The 9,714-nt window shown below is 39.7% G+C and overlaps 1 long non-coding RNA gene across 1 annotated transcript in view; it reads left to right on the top strand.

Annotated features, from left to right (window-relative positions):
* Nucleotides 1-9,067, top strand: part of LOC116704034 (uncharacterized) — a 27,525-nt gene extending 18,458 nt beyond the window's left edge. Inside the window, exons 3-4 of the long non-coding RNA XR_004335570.1 lie at nt 7,905-7,910; nt 9,055-9,067. This is a non-coding gene — a long non-coding RNA (uncharacterized LOC116704034). The remainder of the gene's footprint in view (nt 1-7,904; nt 7,911-9,054) is intronic.
* The last annotated feature ends 647 nt before the right edge of the window (nt 9,068-9,714 follow it).

The raw sequence follows: 9,714 nt of genomic DNA, 5'->3' as shown, positions 1-9,714 counted from the left end.
CCCCCTTGATTTCATAACCGCCATACCCGTCTCTTGTTGACTGACTCGCTTGTGTTGTTCGTTGTGTGTCCGACTATGTGTGCTTTCAAATACCCGCCCAACTCTACCCCTGATCTGATTGTCTGTTACTCATAACGCCGTTATTCCCATCACTGAATATGAATGCATTCCATCTCCTGCATAACCTCATGTCTCCCAGAATCCTGATTTATTATGTCCATTTCAACAGGTTGAATTTGTTCCAACACATGTTCACTCCATCCCTGTCTGCTATCAAATAAGAAATAAAATAGAGACCTTGATGGTTAACGCCCCGTCTCCCTGACATCTTTGAAAGCGTTGGGTTGGCACATCGCTGAAAACCCCTCAGCTGGACCCCCTGCAGCGTGTCAACCACGCTCAGTCCCAGTGGATGATTCCACCAGCAGGAGACTGCACTTCACTCTCCAGTATGTACCATATTTGAGGATTTAGTTTGTGGAGTTCTGACTGAGCGTTCTCAGCTGATAGCGCCAGTATCTCTCTGCCGGTGGACCTCCGCTTCCTGACAGACAGAAAACACTATGCAATGACTCAATGACTCTCAGCACAGATGCAAGGCTGGTTCAACCTAAAATAACTCAAGAGATGTTCAAGTGGAGCAACATACTGTGTGTACTTGAGTGTGTGTTTGGAGGGGGCTTTGGAGTGCTTGAGCAATGTGTTATGCATATTTCCTTCCTGTAAGACTAAAATAGGTAATGTACACTCAGTTGCTACTTTATAAGGTGGGCCTGCACAATCTTATGCAATCCAATACCACATCTCTGCCGTAAATTGTACCTTTGCAAAGCTTTGTAATGTAGTCATATATTTATGTTATGTGGACATCATTATTGAGAGATGTTTCTAATGTTTTGTTCGCTCGATTTACAACATGGCATGACACATGCTCATGGATACACACTTCTTAACAGTTTGTCAAAGAATCAGACTTTATTGTGCTCAATTATGTAAATTTCAAAGCAAGAATTTGAAAATACATGCAGCAAAACAGACAAAGAAAAGAAAATTCTTAAATTCCGGTTTTGAGGTGTGGGGCTGCTGGCATAATTCTGTATTCCAAACTGTGATTAAAGACAGAGGCTTTTCTAAGTGCCCAAAGATGCACTAATGATGCTGATGTTATTTGCAGCTTTGTGATGCACTGCTTGTAATTATCGAACACACGACCTCTCCAAGCCCTTCACGGAGAATCAATGAATGCAGTGTGGCATATTGGAAAGGGAATGTTAAAGCTGTGGAGTGCAGGGCGGCTGGTGGAGACAGAAGACGGTGTTGCGTTGGGTCATTGACGTGGATTGAGAAACGGTTCAGTTTGACAATATTTATGATGTAATTAACACACATGCTCTCACTCAATAAGATGTAAAAAGGGAAAGGGGAAGTGAAAGGAGTAAGAATAGCCATGATAGCTTTCAATCGCACTGTGTTGATACAGACAGTGGGATCCATCTTTATTGTTACAATGACCTTGTTCATATTGTCTTGTGTTTAATCATCCTTTGTTTACTTGTTTCCCTTCTGATACTTGAAGATGCTTGTTGTCTGAAATCTTGCCTAAATTTAACAATATTGCATATCAGAGTGTATGGATGCTTTTGTTTGTTATTATGCATTACAACTTAGCTCCACAAACTTCAGAAGCCTTTACTTGGTCAGCAGGGATAGTTACAAAAAATCAACATCAAAAAAATTCAACCTAGTAAATCCAAAATAGACGTATCCCTCTTTTATATAATTTCCACACACATTAATTTAGTAGGGTTGCCAAACTAAGAACTACTGTTTAAACAGAGAGAGAGAGAGGGGGGGGGGGGGGGGGGGGGGGGGGATGATGGAACAGTGTTGGCGGACATGGGCATGGGTCAATAAGACAGAAGTGACCAGCAAACACACTGCTAATATGCTTCAACACTACTACCATGTCTAGCCCCTGTGTCAAGTAGCTGTTTTTAGTTTAATGCGTTAAGTTAATTTTTAATTTCCCGTTTTATTTTGGTAGTTCCTCTGTTGTCCCATGTGTTGTCTTATTTTACTTCCTGTCTTCTACTTTCCCGCATGGGTGATTACCTGTCCCCGCCTTTGTGTTGCACCTGTGTCTCATTGTCTCCCCTGTCTTGTGTATTTAACTTTAGTCTTCCCCTTACCCCAGTATGAGTTCAGCTGTTTCCATGTGTTCAGCCTTCGAGCAGTTTTCCCTGTGTCCTGTATTCCTGAGTTCTTGTTTTCCATTGGCTTTTGACCATTGCCTGTTTTCCCAGATTTTCCTTTTTGCCTGCGGTTTACTGTTGCCTGTGTTTTATTAGCTCTCTAATAAATCATTGTACTGTATATTACTTACATGAGTCGTGCATTTGTGGGTCCATCCTCTGTGCGCGTGATAATCACTAGTAAATGAATCTAGAATAAGTGCACATTTTGATATACATTTGAAATGATGCAGTTGGAGGCTCTTTTACTTTTCTGATTATATGCAATATCTGAGATCCCATGATGCCGTTTTGTGCACATTATTAAATATTGCAATTCTGCAGCAAAAGACACAGTAATAGAAATAAACACAAGTTGAAAAACAATTACATGAAGCCCAGAATATTTAGTTGTCTTTAAAAGCAATTTAGAATAAAACATTGGCTTTCGTCACCTATAACTCTATAAATGGCTTTTACACACAGTAGAGGCTGATTTCTTGTTCTTTCAATTAAGAGTGAGAATGAGATTCACTTTTTTAAAAACCTTTCTGTAAACCTTTTAAAAAAGAGAATGCCTTTTCAAAATATGCCTGCAACTGTTGAAAATTACTTAATGAGCTTGGTTCTTGCATGTTAAAAACAGAAAGGAAGTAATTGTAGGGTTCAATTATGCCAAAAGAAAGTTTATAAAATGTTAAATGTCCAGAATACAAAATGGAGAGGTGGAGGGTTTCTCAAAACACAGGACATGATAGATAAGAAACATGTTGAAAAAAAACCTAACACGTGAACTTTTGAAATACCACACGCTGATTTATTGCAATAAAGTTTAAAGTGTGGTGATCCATTCACTTCAAGTTCCAAGGGTGTATGATTAATAAGGGTTAGGGGAACTGTTCACTCACTTGTCGATGAAATCATGCAACATCATCCATCAATATTTTTGTGGGAAAACATTTTTTTTTTAGCAAATGTTGCAACAACTATGTATTTTTTTCAGGCAAAAGTAAAAACTACAACATTCCTCAATGAGCCCCAGAGATGGCTTCTTGAGTTTTCTGGCAAGACCAGTATAAAGAAAGTAATAATAGAAAACATTCTCATAAACACATTTGGACAACTCCATCAAATAAATAAGTGTTGCCTGAAACAATTCTTTTTAAATAACTTTCAAGGTAGTGTTCTAGTGTAACACATATGAAAGGGAGAATAGCGGAAAAAGCACAGGAGTACATGACTGCGTTCCATTTATATGAGCTAATTTCATGGTCGTGGTATTGTGCATGCAGGCTCACTGGCATGGCATTCTGGGAAACTTAATGGAACTGAGCCATTGTTAATGAAATTAGCTTTACCAGTGCTTCTCCTGCTTTGACAAGTCAAAATGGCTGCCTATTCAGCTCACCTGCACAAGCTTCCTCAAGCTGGCCACCAAAGAGCTGTAGAACCCTAGAGGAAGGACAAAACAACTTGAGGGAAATGTCTTATTGTGATTTCTCTAACCATAATTAAATCGTGATGAAATTGCTGTGATTGCTGTGTTGTATGTGTATGGTCTACATACATAGCCTTTTTATTATTTAGACTCATGGTCCATAAAATACAATAGCAACAACAGAAAAACATACAGATACACAAGACAGACACCTATTATATAAGACAATACCAGTAATCCCATAAGGGGGACTGGTATCGCAAAGCACTGAACCTTGGGTTGATCAGATGTAAAATTATATTATGAGTTATATATAGTATTAAACAAGTGTTTTACCCAACTGGTCAGCCATGAGTAAAGCCAACTCACAAGTAAACCAATTTTTCATGACATTGTGGTCCACCATGGTACCGTAATAATCAACCCGTTCTCACTCTTAACTCGTTAAATACTGATGCTTGGTCAGCGGCTCTCAGTATTGGATACCGATAAGCAGAGGTGGGTAGAGTAGCCAAAAATTGTACTCAAGTAAAAGTACTGTTACTTTAGAATAATGTGACTCAAGTAAAAGTAAAAGTAGTCATCCAAATAATTATTTGAGTAAGAGCAAAAAAGTGCTTGATGAAAAAACTACTCAAGTAGTGAGTAACTGTTGAGTGACGTCTAATTTATTTCTTAACACAAGCATCAATCAGACAGACAAAAATACAAATTAATCATCTTTAGGCAAATTATAGTTCATCCAATCAATAGAATAAATTAAAATTAATTTATTAATTAAAAAATAGCTTAAGTGAGAGACTTGTCACACCAAATTTGGATGGATACTGCATGGGCAAAACATACTTAAAGACAAACATCCATCTATCCACACCAAAAACTAAAATGGTCCTGAGAGGTCCTGGTCTGCGTTGCCTTGGCGATGGTTGATTCTGACATCTTTGATTTGCTACAACCGTAAAGCTAACCTGTTCCGGCGCTGAGATCGAGTGTGGTCACGTGACTGCACAACGACGTTTGAGTGGTGAAACACAGTCACGTGGCAGAGCCTTCAGCGGAAGACTCTCTCTCTCTGTCAAAATAAAACATTAAAATGAGACGAACGGGGGGGTAAAAACAATGACGCGTAGAATACTAACGAGGTGAAAAGAAAAGTAACGAGCTCATTGTAGCCTAATTTAGCGGAGGAAGAGTACAGTTTATTCTTCACTAATCTACTCAAGTACAAGTAAAAGTATAGTGATTTAAAACTACTCCTAGAAGTACAATTTTTTTCAAAAACATACTCAAGTGAATGTAACTGAGTAAATGTAACTCGTTACTACCCACCTCTGCCGATAAGTCCCCCTTTAGCGTCTGTATGGAACTCACAGAGCATAGCAGTGCTGTTATATTACGTAGTATTAAGAGTGACAACAGCAGCGAGAAGTGTTGAAGACCAAGAGTCCGTGTAAGAAGGTTGGTTGGGGTGGGGGCTGGAAAGAAACAACACACGACTTTCATCAAGGAGATTGGGGTCTGTGTCCCGTTCCCCTGCGTGTCACTGAAACGTACATTTTGTAACCCCACACAAAATGTACGTTTACCTAACTGTCCTTCTTGGGCCGCATGTCAGTCAAAAAGCGACGCAAAGAGTCCCAACCCAGGGCATCAAAAAATGACATCAAGAGTCCCTACCCTAAAGGTTTTGATACCAGGCTGATGATCCTTAATGACACAGTTCACACTGTAGCTAATGTTCGCAATACAGACAGACAGACAGACGGACAGACGGACAGACAGGCTGAGCTGCTTCACAGAGCTTTTAGGGTCATAAGCTTCAAACAACGATATGATTTGCTTAAAGAGTAACAGGAAGATTCTGACAACCGTTGCCTTACCAACAGCTGCTGGTCATCGAGACCTCCTCTACTAACTCAACGCATTTTCATGAATAGGTTTAGCTGACACTGTAAGCCGGTTACAGGTCGCCGTGAGGTGACGGTTGTGACAGCATTTATAGTTAAAGTTACAAGCCACAAAAAGTTGATTGTGAATGTGAATTGGGATAAAACACTGGTCCCCTTAAGTAGTACACCCGGCACTCAAACACCCATTTTCTGGGTGAAAGTGTTGTGTTTTCCCCTTAACCGTCTCCGGGAAATGAACTTCGCTTCCCTGTTTGAAAGCCCTGTGTTGTTTTTTTTCCCCAACGCGGACTTTTCATAGCGTATAAGTGGTTTATGAGATCAGCATGAGCTAGCTGCTAGCTACCTTTTGTTATAGTCTGGTGACAATATATGATTGGATTAGCAAGTTTGTTTTTCCTGAGAAAGACTCACAACGGTGTTTGTAATTTCTGTCACTATTCATCTATAATTATACCCAATGAGAATGCGTAGTTATGTAGCGACGGCGTGGTGAGAGAGCTCATGCTTATGCATGTCTGCGCTAAATGTGCATGTCTGAGTGTGTCAACAGCTTGACCCTCACTACGTTAATGACACAAATTAAAACAATTAAAACAGCTTTAATTACTGCAGCCTCAATTATGCCTGCCTCGACAGGCATGTCTGTTTGACCCCATGCAACACACACACACACACACACACTGCATCTCTCATGTAGAAAAGCAGACGCACACACATATGCAAACACAGGCAAACAAGGCAAAGACACACATTAATGAACACATTTTACAAATAGACATGTGTTGTATACCTTGCCCCCCCCCCACACACACACACACACACATTATCTTCTCCTGTCAACCTCATAAGCCTTTTAAAGCCTCATAAGGCCTGATGATGATCATGACGCAGTTTTATGAGCTATTATACCATACAAAGCTCAGGTGTGCGTCTGTGTGTGTGTGTGTGTCTTCATATTGCAGATGTATTAAGCCTGAGAGGCATTGTAGCCAGTCTCTTCCTCATTCTTACCGCTCCAGCAGTTATAGAAACATGGTGCATGTATGCACATTCACATTGGTTCATTACTGTGGAAATGAAAACCTCTTCTCCAGTTCTACTGGGAAGTATCTCTGCCTGCATTTTGAACACTTTTTTGTGTGTTTGTTTTTCTTCCTTGGTATATTTATATCAAAGGTGTGATTACAGCCATCACTGTTTCACTGAAGCATGTGTTGTACCACAAAGGTGGGCTGAAAAAGTGTGACAAAGTGTTTTCTGTAAGATTTATCTCTTAATCTACTGTATGTTGCCATGTGAGCTAGGTGCTAAATAGTTGCATTTTACTGTAATAGCCACAGGGTATAAACGTGGCAAATAAGAACACATCTTTGTAAATATACCCACACATTTTCTCATTTTGTTCATCCATTCATGTGTTAAGTATCATAGTTAAGAGCTGATCTACGCAGGGTTAGAGCATTTCATTTGCTGCTCATTTTCTGTGTGCCACATTACGCACAGTGGTGCCTTCCAGTAGTGTAATTAAGTATTAACCTTGCAACTAAGCCTTTACATTGTGTTGTTATTAAACGGGACACCATTTTTTACGTATCTGTCCTTCAACTTCTCAGGGATCTATCACCCTCTTGACTCCATGCATTATGTCATCATTGCATTGCATTCATGCCTGCCAATGAAAAAGGCTTTTATTCTCTTTTTCTGCTATATCCATCTTGTGTTGTAATATGTTTAGAGGAAAATGCACTTTTAAAGGTAATTTATCTCTCTCTGAGTATGAAAAATACACAACATAAACTCTACATAATCTTTCGATCGTGTTTTACAGTATCAGATATACACCTAGGCGTTTGCATGGGTAAGTCTGACTGTCTTTGCAGTGCTGATCTGAGGTCATTACTGCATGCTGTGGCAGGGAATAAAAGCCTGTCAGATGCAGTGACTGTGACATGTTTTTTCACTGATTTTAGGGGCATTGTTGTGGACCATCTTCTGCACTCAGTGCTCCTGGACTGTCTGTGTGATAAGACACTTGTTGAACTGCCGGCATAGTTTTTGTATCCAGATTTTACACTCCATTTGCCTTAGACTTATTCTTAAATATTTTCCACACAACTGAACTGTCCTTTCAGCGTGAAAAGATACTTGGAAGAAAAAGCATTTATATTACCCCAATTGGTTTGCTTTGACAGTTAGTTACAGTAAACGGCAGAGGTTTGGACAAAGTGTTTTTGTTTCAGTGCATATCTTCAGTGCACAAAAACACAGGAGCACACGTGCTAACAAGAGTATCAGCCAGCTCTATGATGCTGTATGTAGCTATAGCAGTGAGTTAGCATGCATTTGTTAATCAGCCGTAAACACAAAGTACAGCTGAGGCTGGTGGGAATGTCATCATTTTTGCTAGCCTTTTGTAATAGTTATTAAAAGGTATTGGTCAAATTACAACGTTGACTCTATGGATCCAGGTTTAAAAAATCAAAGGATTGCCAAAGTGATTACAATTCATCCAGAGGAGGGGGCATGAATGTGTGTACCATATGCCATTTAAAATGTCAGCACTCTATTACATAGTTGTTTAGATATTTCACTCTAGACCAAAGTGATGGACTGACTGACAGACAAGACAGACAGGCCATCTCTAGAGCTAAGCCACCATAGCATTGCTAAAAATCCTGGGTTCCAACAGCAAAAGGGGGTCATTCTATATCCTGCATGCAATATCCCAAACTACTGAATACTATTTTGGCTCTCGCGGCTAAACACGTTGTTTCACAACAGCTATCTTTTAATCAATGTAAGACCAATATTCCCTGTTCAAAATGATTTAATTTAAAAACCAAGGCCTTCGTTTTACAGCAAAAACATACTGATATTGTGTTGGCAACACTTTTAACAGCCATAATGACAGATCTCAGAACAAGTTGGAGGGGACAGCCTTGTAACTTTATTGCTATGAGGGTAAGGGTATTTGTCTATGTCTGTGAAGGTTGAAAAGTAGTGCTTTTGAAAAGCTCTTTTTATTATTCCCATTCACACAATTAGACACCTGATTTTCCAATTTCCTCCATTTGACAGGAGTTTTTTTTTAAATTTTTTTTTTAAACCTCTCGTTTTTTTCCTTTTCATCAAATAAAACTAGATGCATTTCCAACTTTATCTGCACAAATGTGGACATAGCCGGAAATAACAGCCCAATAAGCCATGGTGCTATTATCTATCCATAGCTCTCCCTCCTTTAATTTAATTAAAAATGAACATTATACATCTCTGTCTGTCACTCCCTCCATCTCCAGACTCTTCCTTCAGCCCATTTTTCTTTCATACGTCTGTCTTCTCTGCTCTTGTCCCCCCAGTTGCTCACAGAGTTGTTTTCCCCTGTTTTGGAAAGGCGCCATATTCTCTCCCTGTCCCAAACTCGGAGCCATTAACTCTGCTAATGACAGATAAATGATGCATGGAGATGAGGAGGCAGAGCTAGAGCAGGGCTACACAACCACACACACACACACACACAAATGCAGACCAGGCACAGGCCAGAGTACAATATACATGTAAACACACACACGTACACAGATCCCACTCTCAGCTGCTAATTGACTTTGATCGAAGACATTCTTCTTGCAATCGTTTTTTTATCGCACCCATGTCAGGGTGAGCGCCTCTTCCGTAGACAGCGTGCCGCTGGTGTATGTTGTCTCAGAGTGAATGGGAGAGTGATGAGAGACACTCTCCAGTTTGGGTTTACAGTTACTTCATAAGAGGATTACCCGACATCCTGGGAAATGGGAATCTAACCAGTGTTTTGATTAAGCTTGCACGGGGAGGGAGAGCTGCTGAGAAACAGCAGGCATTGTTGCAGCATCTTCAAACCTGAAGCATCAGCTATTTTTGAGTACAAGAAAACAAAAAAAGCAAAAAAACTAAAGCAAACGGGACAAGGGAACACAATTCGGGAAAATGTGGAATATGAAAAAATGAAGCAACAGAATACAATAGAGAAATAGTAACTGTAATAAGTACAGGACATTTTTCAGATGGTATAATCTGCCTGAAAAGACTGCAGGATTAAAACATTAAAACTGTTTACTCTTTTCTTAAGCCTTTAAGGGAATCATTTAAATCCTAACAGATG

Source organism: Etheostoma spectabile, chromosome 16 (assembly GCF_008692095.1).
Source record: "Etheostoma spectabile isolate EspeVRDwgs_2016 chromosome 16, UIUC_Espe_1.0, whole genome shotgun sequence".
Lineage (NCBI taxonomy): Eukaryota > Metazoa > Chordata > Actinopteri > Perciformes > Percidae > Etheostoma > Etheostoma spectabile.
Note: the sequence above shows the minus strand (reverse complement) of the source record. Positions and strands in the feature narration are given on the sequence as shown.